The sequence below is a fragment of the Charadrius vociferus genome, unplaced genomic scaffold (genome assembly GCF_000708025.1).
Source record: "Charadrius vociferus isolate BGI_N301 unplaced genomic scaffold, ASM70802v2 scaffold370, whole genome shotgun sequence".
Classification (NCBI taxonomy): domain Eukaryota; kingdom Metazoa; phylum Chordata; class Aves; order Charadriiformes; family Charadriidae; genus Charadrius; species Charadrius vociferus.
This window is the reverse complement of record NW_009646744.1, coordinates 3,336,075-3,349,305: the sequence shown is the minus strand read 5'-3', so window position 1 is coordinate 3,349,305 and position 13,231 is coordinate 3,336,075.

The following is a 13,231-nucleotide window of genomic DNA, read 5'->3' as shown; positions in this document are numbered from 1 at the left end:
CCCCAGTCCCCGTCCCCCGCTTCGCCTCCCGCACGACACGGGGAAAACCGGGAAGAAAAGCGACAGATTTGCTGCCGCAGACGAGGTGAAAAGTCAATTTTACAATTTGTAGCTCTCCGGCGAAGAAAAACGAGCATGAAAATTTGGTTTGAACGCCCTGACAATGCCATGAAAAGGCTTAGGGGACCGATGCGGCCCGGGGCGCAGCGCGGGGCTCAGCGCATCCCTCCTGCCCTGCGCCCGGGGGGGCGGGGGGGGGCCCAGCACCGGCCCCGATGGGACCCCGCGCCCGACGGACAAGCGGAGAGGCTCATGCATTATAGATGCTGACCCCCAGCGCGGCGGTCTTGCTTTAGAGCAGGAGCAGACACGGGGTATTCAGCGACTGGGCCAGATAGCGGTTTAATTTATTCAAGATGTTCATTCATATGAAAATTGTATTTTTGTACATAAAGAGCTTTATTCTATTATTATGCCTCTTATCAAAGTGGGTTCTTTTTTTTTTTTTTAAGAAATTGTACTTTACCCTGTAAATAAAATTTTTAACGTTTTTACTGAATTTCAGCAGCGCCTCTGAAGTTTTGTTTTTGAAGCTCAGGGTTTTTTTTTCGCTCCTCAGAAGGAGCCTGGGGTGGAAGGGACGTGTTCGCCCCAAGGCAACAGGCAGCACGGGCCAAGCCATCCTTTCTCATGCCACGCCGGCCACAGACACGTGCGGCGACCTGCAAACATCAGCTGGCCCCCAAGTCTGACAGAGAAGGGATTACAGACCAGTTCAGGGTACGCGGGCAGAGAGCAGCAGCCGAGCGGTGCCGCCAGCGGTGTTGGTGTTCAGGGCTGTCCTTGCCATGGTTTGTAAGGGGAGCTGGAAGGTGGTTGGGGGATTTGGGGTGCTGAGAGGATGCTGGACCCCAGAACAGGGTATGGATCACAGCTTGGCTTAAACCTGCAGCGTCAGGAGAACCTGGCTGGCACGAGCTGTCCCCTTTCCCGAAGTCGCGCCGTGGGATGGGGGCTCTGCCCGCTCACTCCCACGCAGGGCGAGGGGAGAGGGTGGCCGGAGGCGCATGACATGGGCTTGGCACCAGCCTTGGCACGGCTGTGGCTCTCAGCTAGAGACTGGGGGTGTCACAAGGGGCCCTCACCTCCATGAAATCTGCTCCACTGTTGGGGAACCCCAATCTTTCCTTTCTCCTTCATTTGTGTGCGATGCGGGAGCACTCTGACCCCCAAATCCTACCTTGCTGAGGGGCTTCTACTCTTCATGTGTTCGTCCTCCCCCTCTTCAGCATTGCTCAACACTCCTGTATCGCACTGCGCACACAGATATCCTTAAAAGCGTCAGTTTTGACCTCTTTGGTCTGTTTTATGGGGAGAATGAGGCAGCTCAGCCATGTCTCTCCAGCCATTTCCAAAACATTGGTGAATCAGAGCTGTATGGGCAGTTAATGGGGTGTTTGTGGGGCAGGGAGGCGGATTCTTGTATATGTAGTGTTGTACAAGCCCAAATAAGTCAGTTCCTACACATCTCAGGTGGGACAGCCCAGGGTTAGCGGAACAAATTGGCTTTCATTTTTTTATGCCTCAGTTTCCCATCTGTAAAACTGGGGTACCACCATCCCCTCACACCATCAGTGAATTTAATGATTTCATTAAGCAGAGCTTTCAGAGCACTCAGATGCTCCAGACTGCTGCAAAAGACCCAGAAGAATTTCAGTCTTCGGGACATGGTCATACACTGTGCAGGGAAAAAGGCAGAGGGCAAACACTGAAAGCATCGGGCAAAACACTGAGAAGCTGTTCATCATGCAAGCAAAATCTGTGCCTGAAAGTCAACCCTCCGATGTAATGAAGAAAGTGGAGATATGATCAAAAATCTAACATGGGGTCATATAATTGCCACAAAAATTAGAAGGAGAGGAGCTAAATTAAGATTCCACAGGCACTTCAGTGTCAGCATTTCCTCCTTTTTGAGTGCCCGACTCTGTAATCTTTATATTTCTTTAATGTAGTTTTTGTCTTCTTCTCTATGCACACACACACACACACATCCATCTCTGTTTCTCAGTAAGTATAAATGCTGAAAAGGAAATGTTATTGCTTGGAAATCCTAATAGCGGCATAATACTTCTATTAATTAAAGGCACCATCGACCAGTATAGGCCAGTTCTTTAATGATGTCCTGTTAAATAAAAGAGATTTGTGAAATCTAATTCTGGCAGTAACAGGTCTTGATCTGTGACGCAGTGAAGCTTTGCTTGCACCTGCCCTTGAAAGCCAGGAGGTTTTGTATGGAGTAGCCTCCAGGGGCTGAAATTTAGTACAGTCCATGGAGACGGAAGGTCATCTAAAGTCACTGGGTCCCAAGACACTGGACTTCAATCTCAAAGAAAAAAAAAAAAAAAAACCTCCGCAAAACTTCAAAATATCCTCTATTCTTTTGTGTTTTCTTAGCTGCGAGCAGAGATCTGGGGACATTATGCAGTATATAAAGACCATACATCTACCAGGACTCAGTGTATGATGTTAGTGTTCCTAATGGGCAACGAAAGCTGCAAACTGCGTGAGGATACAATTAGATTCATACATTAACATGAGTCAGAGAACAGTTTTTCCCTCGAGCAGTGATAGGTTCAGACATAGTTGAACAAATCTGCCGCCGGGACAGATGGAATGCCTATATTCAGAGGCTGCAGGACTAACCTGCACCCCCGTTTACAACAACGGGGTTTGTATTTATTTTTATCAAAGGAATAGTTTGGGGAATTGACAGGGAGCTGGAACAGGCTTCCCCGATTGCGAGCAGGCGGCTTTTTTAAATCGCACTAAAATCATCCCCTCGCACCAGTACAGGGGGGGGGAAATAGATGAATTAAACTGAGGAAATTGTTGGCAAATTCTTCGGAAATACCAGATAGTTACTTGGTAAAAAATGGCCATAAACAGGCACCAATCTCAGTCCCACTGAAACCAGTGGCAAGACCATTACTGACCTCAGAAATAAGTGGAAGAGCTTGATTTTGAATCTTGGCACCACGTTACATATATGTATATGCATTTTTTCGTAGGTCTGCTGGTGGGTGTTGGTAAGCCTTTATCCTTGCTGGATCCAAACAACCTCCTCGGGGGCATGCAAGCATTAGGGACCCTCTGCCAGGAGGTTCTGAGAGTCCTTAATTCCCTTTTAGTTAGGAGAGAAAGTCTGAGATGGCCCCAAAGATACGGCATCCCTGCTAGCTGGGCAATGTGCTTCTAGCACAGGCTTCCTCAAAGCACAGCCGAGATTATCCCACTTTCTCTCTGCTGAGATTTGCTGTGGGGAAACACTCCACTACCGACTATAAGATGCTCGTGTGCTCTGGTGACAGAACCCACAGCAGCCTCATAGCACTGGAGCTGCTGTGTTCCAGCCTTTCCCAACTGATCCGAAGCTCTAGAGAGTCTTTGTGAATTACCTGTGCTCAAAAAAAAAAAAAAAAAAAAAGTGAGTAAATAGCTGGAAATCCAAAATTCTGTAGAGGTTTTCAATAATGAGTATTTTCTGTGATTTCCATGCCATGTGGCGCCCTACTTACTGTCGGCTCTGCTGGGGCGAGGTTTGAACAATGCTGGGGGTTTAGTTATTAACAAGAGCATCCTCAGAAGGATTTTCATCATTGGGTGTCAATCTGTTGTAGATTTTGATTTTACTCTGTACACGATCTGTAAAATACAGTCTGCACTACTACCTGTGAGCACATGAAACTTAATACTATAATTATAGATCTCTGGGGCTCAAATGCACCATTAAGACTGATTTGTATAGTAAGTAGAGATTATCAGAACAGAAGCAGGTGAGAACTAATTTTCAGGAGCTTTTTTTTTTTATTGGTGGCGTGTGCAATTAAAAGAAATCATCTGGAGGAGCAGAGCTGCTAAGGACCGAGCAGATTTACTGGCCGTACTGTACGTGAGCACTGCAAAGCGGAAGATACCGAAATACTGCATAAAATACTTTCAGCTGATACTTTGCTGAACATTCATAGTCTTCAAGGGACATTACTGAAGCATTTGTTCATCCACATTAACAGACTTAGCAAATTAACAAATTAAGCGACTTGTTAAAACCAGTTTTATGCCCAGTAGCCGGGTAACAGCGCCCACCATCAACTAATCCCTTTTCTCTCTTCCTCCTCCACCAAAAGGCATAACGGTCAATATGAAAAAATACTGAAGATGTCACAAGTGTCACAGAGCCATGGTGGAGTACCAGATCCTTTTAAAAGGCCCGTGGGCCCCAGCCCTGGTATTAGTCACCGGGGCAGTGGGGAGCGAAAGGCTGAGCTGAGGGGGTGAGATAGCTGTGCCCCCTGGAAATAGGGTTCCCCCTCCTTCTCGGGTCGCTGTCCTCTCAGGAGAGATGGCAAACAGCTCACGTGAGGCATTGCCGCCACCGGATCAAGGCTCCTCACACCGAGCAACACTCCTCTATTATCATTATTATTATTATTATTATTATTATTATTATTATTATTATTATTATTCTTATGTCTCAGCTGTCAATCTTCCAGTTTAAGATGCACTAGACAAGAATGAATAGACTCTTCCCAATGGATAATGCTCTTCTCTGTCGGCGTGGAAATGCTGATGGCACAGCACTCGTTGTTATTCAGGTCTCCCACTTTTGCCTCTATTTGACTGTCTCTGCAGCAGCATCTGTTAGTACCTCCCATCTCGCTGTTCGAAAATCTTATGAAACGCTGATGGTTCAAAAAGAAAAAAGAAATATCACATTAAAGAGGCCGGGACAGAGATGGCAACCTCCTCTGTGCCGTGCGCATCACTCCGCAGCTACAAGAAACGGTTCTCCCTCGGCTCCTACCCCATTTGTTTGACTCGTTGACTGTCAGTAGGGCTTTGGCAAGGGACAGCAGGACGCAGCACGCAGCATACTTCTGCACAGAGGAAAAACTTGCTGAAGTAAGTCTTTTAGAGAAGAGATTAGCTTTATTCTTTGAGTAATGGTGAATAAGGGTCCACAGACATGGTCTGGCGTGCACCGTGCCGATGGAATCATCAACGCTGAGTTCAGAAAGTGGGTTTTCTAATGGTGTAACTGGAAAGAAAATGGTTAGAGTGCCTCACTAACATCCCTGCTCTGAGCTCATTCATTTAGCTGCACTACTCAGCCCCCTGCTCCCTTGCTTTCCACCCAGGAGATTCGCTGTGCTTCAGGGAAAGCCCAGCCTGTGTCAGTGCACGGGCTCTTCTCCACTCTCGCTTCATGTCTGTGAGACGTGCTTAATTACAAACTGAAGCGTGTGAAGAGGCTGATGCCTCTATTTCCCAAACAGGGATTTGGCAAAGTCCTCAGGACTTCACTGTGTCTTTCTTGGATTATTACATTCTGCACATTCCAGAGTAATCTTTTTTTTTTTTTTTTTTTTTTTTAACCTGAAGATTTCGCAAAATTGCCTTCTAGGAAAGTATTTTAAGGTGTCTAGTAGCAGTCCAAGGCGATTACGGACCATAATGGTTTGTTGCACAAATAACGGATTAAGTTCCATCTGTAGGAGTTAATTGGACTTATTTCTACAAACAAACAACCTGTTCTGCTCCTCTCTGTATGGCAGATGTCAGCAATCTTTATAAAATCATACCCCACACGTACCTCCAGCAGGACGGTCTACAGCAGCATGTGGCATCTGTAGCCCAGTGCAACCCTGGCAGGTCATCGCGCTTCTCCAACTTGTAGGTTTCCACTGAGATGAAAAGCATGAAGAACCACAACATCTGCAAATATGAAAGATGAACATACTAAATACCATACCTAAAATGGCATTAGTCCACTTCTGAAGGTGGTAGGAGAGGGCACATATAGCCCAAGGGACACCTTGGACCCAGTAGTTTGTCCCTGTCCCTACCACGGGGGACCAAGAGATTAAAACCAAGAGATGAACAGTTCAGTTTAGACAACTGAGGCCAAACGGGGAAGGCAAGTGTTAAAAAGCAAAGGGAGGAAGACGAAATTCCCAGTGTGGTCATATGCACATTGGCTTCCCCATGGGAAATGGGGGGACCTTGAAGATAGTGTACTGAAGAAGAGTCTCAAAGGCAAGATCAGAAAGAATGAAGATCACTAGTGGCAGGTAAAACTTGAACAAACTGCACTAAACAGTCCTTTCCCACCTAAATTTCTCCTTGAAAATGTTCACTTTTCAGAAAGCAGATGTCCTCCTCGGCAGGGCTGCTCTCCTGGTGGTAGAACGGCACATGGCCTTGGCACGGTAAAGGGCAACCCTCTAAATCTTAACACGGACCAGAAAAAGCTTCTCTTCTTCCCCTTTGATTTTCCAGTTTGGTCTCTGGGGTTCACTGGAAGCAGGCAATGTTTATAGATTATTTTGCCCAGAACCTAGAAAAGCTAGAGACCATACCAGTAAAGACCAGCAACTATAGGCAGCTGAGTCAATCTCTTCCTCCAAAGCCCAAGTAACTTGATTTACTCTTTTTTTTTCTTTTTTTTTTACTTGGCTACCCTAAATATAAATGCACATTTTTTTTTTTCTCTTAATTCACTGGCAGTATTGAAGCCGAAGGGATTTAACTCCTGAGATAAAAGAATATGACTTCTTTTTTTTTTTTTTTTCTATTTGAGTACCATCTCTCCTGCGCTGAGTCTTTTGTAATCTGAAAGGAAAACCTTCCCTGTCACAACACCAGTAATGGATATTGCTCTCTCAATTACCCCTTGCTTCGCCAGGAGAGCAACTGATGCGCATCGTGTTTATCCAGCTCGCTGAAGTGCTTTCATTATCTAAGAAAAGAGGTTAATTAGTATTTAATCAATCTTTTCACAGGGTACAGTTTCCTCCTCTCCTATTTGCAATCCAAAAAGATGTCAGCTTCCAAAGCCATAATGCCCTCTTGATAAATCAAGTGGCAGCTAATGAGGTCTGTGGTCCCAGGGAAGGAGGGTCCGGGCTACCTGACCCATCCTGGCTGTCACCGGAGCGGCTGTCACCTGTGCCGCACTCCCGGAAAGCACTTGTTGGGATGCCGGGAGATGCACGGAGCCATATGGGATGCGGGGAAGGGAATTGTCAGCCGAGGGAAGGTGGTGGCGGCTGTGCACACCCCAGGTTGGGGTGTGAGTGTGTGCGTGTGTCCCGTGCATGCTTCGCGCTAACCGAGCTCGAGCTCGGAGGAGCCACGGGGTAAATCTCGCAGAAACTCTACCCTCCGGAAAGAAACAGATGGGATTTCTTTCTTTGGTGTTTTTTCTTTTTTCTTTGGGTTTTTTTTTTTTTCATTGTTGTTGTTTTTTTAAAGTGTATTTGAAGATAACTTGGGAGCCATTCCTGCACCTGTATGGGGCTGAACTTCCGAGGTGAATAAGAGACACGAACGATGCGTGGTGCCAGAAGTTATGGATAATAAAAGCATTAGGCCGTTTCAAAGAAACATATGTAGAAAGATGGAGTTTCCTTCATTAGGCAGTAGGCGACTTTTTGTTCTTCCCCAAAAAATGCCAGGAGCAAAACCGAACCTCTCTCTCTCTCTCTCTCTCTCACCGTTTCCACTACATTAGTCCTGCCGGCGGCAGCTCTGCACAGCTGCACCAAAGCTAAACTGTGGCCGAGACAAACACCCAGCAAAGCGAAGGCAACTTAGTTTTGGCCACACTCAGAGAGGATCTGAGGTGAGATACTGGTCCAGGACAGCTGTTCCAGCCACCCAACCTTCCCATCTTAAAAACGGCTCAGCACCACTTGTAATAGTATTTTTTTCTGAGATATTTAAGCAGAGAAAGTGGCCCGTGCATCCATATGCTCAACCTCTTTTGGCTACTGGGCTATTCTCTCTGTAGCCGCTGCTGCTGACAATGAGGGGCTGAGCCACATGCCCTGTGGTAGCCACACTCTGGATTTCTTTCCCTGACTTTGGGAAATTCATTGTCTTTAGCATCGTCTGTAGGTTCAAAGTCCGCTTTCACTCCGCAGGGCGCCCTTTCTAGGTTCATAAAGCTACGTTCAGAAATCTTTGGGCAGACCCAAAGCTGACAAAAGTGTCATTAAATAATGCTGCCAATGAATGAAGCTACCAAAGAAGACATAGTCCAGTTTGCATCTCAGTTACAAGAAGAAAGTGCAATGACAGAGTGAGTAATTGGCTAATTGTCTATACGAGCTCTATTTTAACAGTGCAGTCGTGCGATCGCACCATCTGGGGGGAGCTCGGGGAGGGAGCCCCAGCACACACAAAGCCAGCGTGCATTTCCCAACACACAGGCCAGGCAACTGCCTCCTTCCCAGGCGGACAGTGGGAGCGGCAGCCCCCCGAACCCCCCAAAATACGAGCTGAGATGCTGAACCTCTGCTGACGGTGAAAAGCGGGGGTTTTGCCGACCGATTGCTGCATTTTTGGGAGTGCACGCTGAAGCCCACCTGAGTTGCAGAGAATAGTGAGCCAAGTGGCAGCGAACGGTGATGTCTGCCTGATCGCACGGCTGCTAATGAGCACAATTAAATGGGAGATGTCGGATAGGTGGTAGGTGCAAGGAGCCGGCATCCCTGGCCCAGGCTGGTGGGAGGCGAGGAGGGTGCTGGCGGCTGCATTCGAGGAGCTCGGCGCACGGGTGCGCTTTCTGGGACGTTCAGAAATGATGGCATTTCCCCCTCCTCGTCTTGAAAAAGCTGAATTACTGCCTTTGAGTCCCCATCTATTTTCCTCCAAAGTTACCATGAAGCAAAAAAGTATAAATCACACTTTTAAGTGGGCCTGGCACTCGGCTCACAAGAAGAGGGAAGAAAAAAAAAAAAAAAAAGAGGTAGTGCCATAATGTAAAATAGTTAAAAGCTTATTAGAGCCGTTCAGGGCAGTATGATTTCCACTTTGTTTCAGAACACCCCAAGCCCATCCTTTCATGCTATTGTGAAGGCAGCAATTCAAATCTCCCTTTGTCAGTATGAATGGCCCCTCTTAAAGCTCTTTTATGCCAACATATTCCCTACAGGCATATGCCCTTTAGCTCTATTACTGATTTACCCAAGTATTCAGCCCATACCTTCTGCTTTTCTTTTTCACTTACTGAAGTTCCACATGACACGAGCTGCAGCCTCCGCTTTGGTGCCTGCCCCACACCCCGGCCCCAGCCGGGATGCTGCTGTCTCTGCCGCTATCTATCTCACCAGGAAAAGCCTCAAACCCCCCAAAAAACCCCAACCCCCCAAAAATCCCAACAAAAAACTAACAGAGGAGACTTTTCAAATGATTGATTTTTTTCTCTCCCCCCCCCCCTTCTTTCCCTCCCCTTTCTTTCCATCCCTACATTTGTTAGCGCAAACAAACGAGGAAGAGTATATACCTACACACCACACACACCTCCCCCCCCTCGGCCATAGGGGAAAGAGGCTTTGAGGGGGGAAAAAAAAATGCGAGTGTAAAAAACGCAAGTGGGCCTATTACCTCTACTTACCCTAATTAGACTTGCTTTGAAGGGCTATTCAGGGGGTTTTGAAAGGCTGTCCTCTCCCTGCATCTCATTGTGCAATGTTTGCGGAGACATTTGCATCTGTTTGTGCTTCTGAAAATAGCAATGGATGCTTTTCAAGAAAGCAAAGCCACCTCCGAGCCCCTCCGCGCCGAGCCGAGGGCCGCGGCAGTCGCGATATGCGGGGCCGGAGCCGGGCGGGGGGACACCCCGGTTTCAGGGGTTTCAGGGTTCTCCTCCACCGGTCCCTATTTAAACAATTCCCTTTAACAATGCAATTTTAGGCATAAAATCTGCTAACTAGATTAAATCCAGATGACACAGGACGCAGAAATTGGGGGGGGGGGGGGTTGAAAAAAAATGAAATCAAGGCTAAAGTAAATGGTAGGCACCCTAACAGGATAGAAAGTGTGAAATCCATGCAGAGCTAGAGAGAATAGCTGGCAGAGCAGCCCGGGCTTTCATACGCATATGGCCTTGACCATTTGACTCTGGTCCCATTGAGGTGATCAGCTGGAGACGTGAAGGGGCATCTCTGGCAACACACACGTCCCGCTCGCTCCTTGAAGAAAGCCCACGAAATAAAGCTGCGTAAAGGTGATTGATAGTAAACATTTTGTAATTTGGAGGGATTAAACTTGCGGGATGATCTTGATCAGGTTCTCAAGGCATTGCCAGAATGCAATTACATTAGAATAGCCGCTGCTGGATGGCTGCTGGCAAAGCCACAATATCCGCCAAAGAAAGGGGGTGTGAATGGGACAAAAGGGTTAATTTGAATACGTGCTGAAAAGACTGGAGGTGGACAAGGAGCTCTGCAAGGACTTCATCAGGAGCCATGGGCAGAAGGAGACGGTTTTGCAAATACAGAGGGCGAGCGAAGAGGATGTTTGTAAAGCACACTTGGAGAGAGGGGGGGGGAAGGGGAAAAAAAAAAAAAAAAGCCTCACAAAGCTCAAACTGCTTCTTTCTTACATTGCCCGTGGCTACGCACACAGAGCCGCACTTTGGATGGATTAATCACAGGGAAAGACAATGGGATAAAAGTCGTCTTCTTCTCCTCCGTCTGTCCTGGGCCACAAAGGGGCTGCGCTGCCCTTTCCCCACCGGTGCATGGGGAGCGCTGGCTTCTGGCCTGGCCATGGACCCAGCCCGGCCGCGGTGGGCCACCACATCTCTTCCCTTGGTAGTGACCTGCACGTTTGGAAGCCCCATGGGCTTTTTATGAGGAAGACCCGATTAAGGTTATTCTATCAGCAGGTTGAAGATTTTATCAGATTACTCCTCCAAAAATGCTTAGCAGGAATTAAGCATGCAAATCCACTCGGCCACTCTGGGGACAATACGCTCCCCCATGCTGCTGAAATTCTCCTGCTAGCTCAGGCACCCATGACATGGGCTTTTCCGCTCATCTTTTTAACCTTTAAACACACACTGGCATCTGGAAAATGCTCTCATGCGTGGGCCAGGCTTGGATGCACTGGGTGGGCTGGGAGGGGGCACGTCCCACCTCTCCAAGGTGATGGGGAAGATGTTGCGCTGTCACCTCCTCCCCATCCCTGCCCCGGTTGGTACCATAGCTGCCCCCACCCCACTGCACCACCTATTTAAAGAGGGAGGATGTGTCCTGTGCCCTCCCAGAGGCGCCGCAAAGTGCAGGACTTGAGCCCGAAAGCAAACAGCAAGGCCTGAAGTCAAGTGAGGATGAAGGACACAGGTGGGGGAAGCCCAGGTTGCAAGAGAAAGAGATGGCAACACGATGTCATCGCTGCCCGCTTGTGATTTATGGCAGATCTCACGTTTTTGGGGGCTCTCGGGGCAGTGGCCAGAGGCTGTATGAAGATGTCGCTGTCTCGGTTCGGCAGAAAGCAGCAGCTGGACACGGGTTTGGGGCCAGGCAGGGTGGTGACCCTCAACACCCCACATCACCCCAAAGTTCCCGGGTGGGCGAACATGACTGTTTGCCCAAGCATCCCTCCTCGCAGGGAGCCGCTGGTTGGGACAAGGTGGCCTCTCTTGGGCGTTAAGAACTGTTCAAAGCAAGGCACTGCTGTGCATGGCAACTGTAGTGACGCCGCTCGCTTACAGACCCCTGCCCCATCCTACCTGCCCCCACTGCCACCCCCTGCCCCAGCGATGGTGCCAGTCCCAGCTATGGTGCCAGCCCCAGGGACAGTGCCAGCCCCGGGGACAGTGCCAGTCCGTCTGACCCACGCGTGGGTGACTGCACACCCTGGGGGGGACAGGTCGGGGGCTTGGCACCCTCCACCATGCGGGGGCTCGGGCTGCTCCAGCCCCTTTTAGACATTTGAAACTCCGAATGAAGTTTCAGCATTTTCTGCAGAGACGCAAGTGGGGTTTAGCCCTGCTTTTTTCCTTTGGGACATACGGATACAGCGTATAATCTCCGTGCTGTGTCTCTGCCACCACATCCATCAAGCACTCCCCGAAAGCAAAACCAGCCTATTTTCTTTTTATAGTTAGAAATGCAGAACCCAGAGGGAAACCCACTTTCCATCACCCCCCCGGCAGCTTCCTCAGCTCCACCTAAAGCCCGCAGAGCCCCTGCAGCAGCAGAAGCCCGAGGAGCTCCAGAAACCCCCCAGCAGCGAGTTTTCCCGGGTGGCTTTGCCCGGGAGCGCGTGTGCCTGCGCTTTCTCCCCGCCTGCCCCTCAATGCCAGTTTGGGGAGGGTTTTTTTTTTTGGTTTTTTTTGGTTTTTTTTTTTTCCACTGGGTTTTTGTTTCCTTTGAGAACACCCCGTGTTTGTGTTGCTCTTTCTCCGCGGCACAATGCGCCTCTCCATTTCCTCGGCCGGGGGCTCGCGCGAGCGTCAGATCTCGGCGGAGCGAAGTCGCAGGGGTCGCGGGTCACCCGAGGGCATCGGGGACAGACAAAGTCTCTTCAGCCGCTAATGTAAGCCGGGGTAACCGCGCGCTGAAAGCGCATCCACTTGAGACTATCTACAAGGCACTCAGCCCTCTCCGAGGGCTTATAATGTTGACTCTCCTGTCATTCGATCCAACTTTACTATAAGCCCCGGAGGTATGGGGGGCTTAGAGACATTCATTCAGAAAAATAAATCCCCCTGCTACCATTCTCTTCATGAAGATAAATATACCACAAACAGAACAAGGAAAGAGGCTGAACTCCTGATCTCTGCTCCAGCCGCTTGAAAATTGCCATTAAAAAAACCAACTCCTTTATTATTTACCCTTTAAAAAAAAAAAAACAACAAAAAAAACCCCAATCCACAGTTTATAAGACTCCAAAGCAGTTATTGGTATATTTTACCAGCGAAACTTGCTTGCAGCTCAACGTCACTTCTAGTCCCCTCAAAAGAGAACATTTTGCAAAGAAAATGGGGTTTGTTTGTATTTGAACTCGTCGTTTCTTGTGGCATTACAACCGGAGCTGCTCCAGCCTGGGGAACATTTGCATTCCTTGCTGGGGGGGGGTGGGGGTGTCATTTCTCAGCTCCAAAGTGTTGTTCTTTGCATTGGGATGAAGCCCGGGAAGCCTGCTGGGCCAGCAGGACCGCAGCGTGGCCAGGGCCGTACAGACACTGGGGAAGCTGGAACACCAGTTCTCAGCCTGGAAAGACTTTCCCAGCACCCCAGCACGTGGTCGCAGATGTCTCAAACTGCTTCATGACCTCTTTTGCTTCTGTTATTCTGGCCCAAAGCTGTATCAAGCTGCAGTGAGGGTCTGGTGCACAGTCTTCAAGGGATGGATGTATTCGGCTGGTACTCAGCCAGGA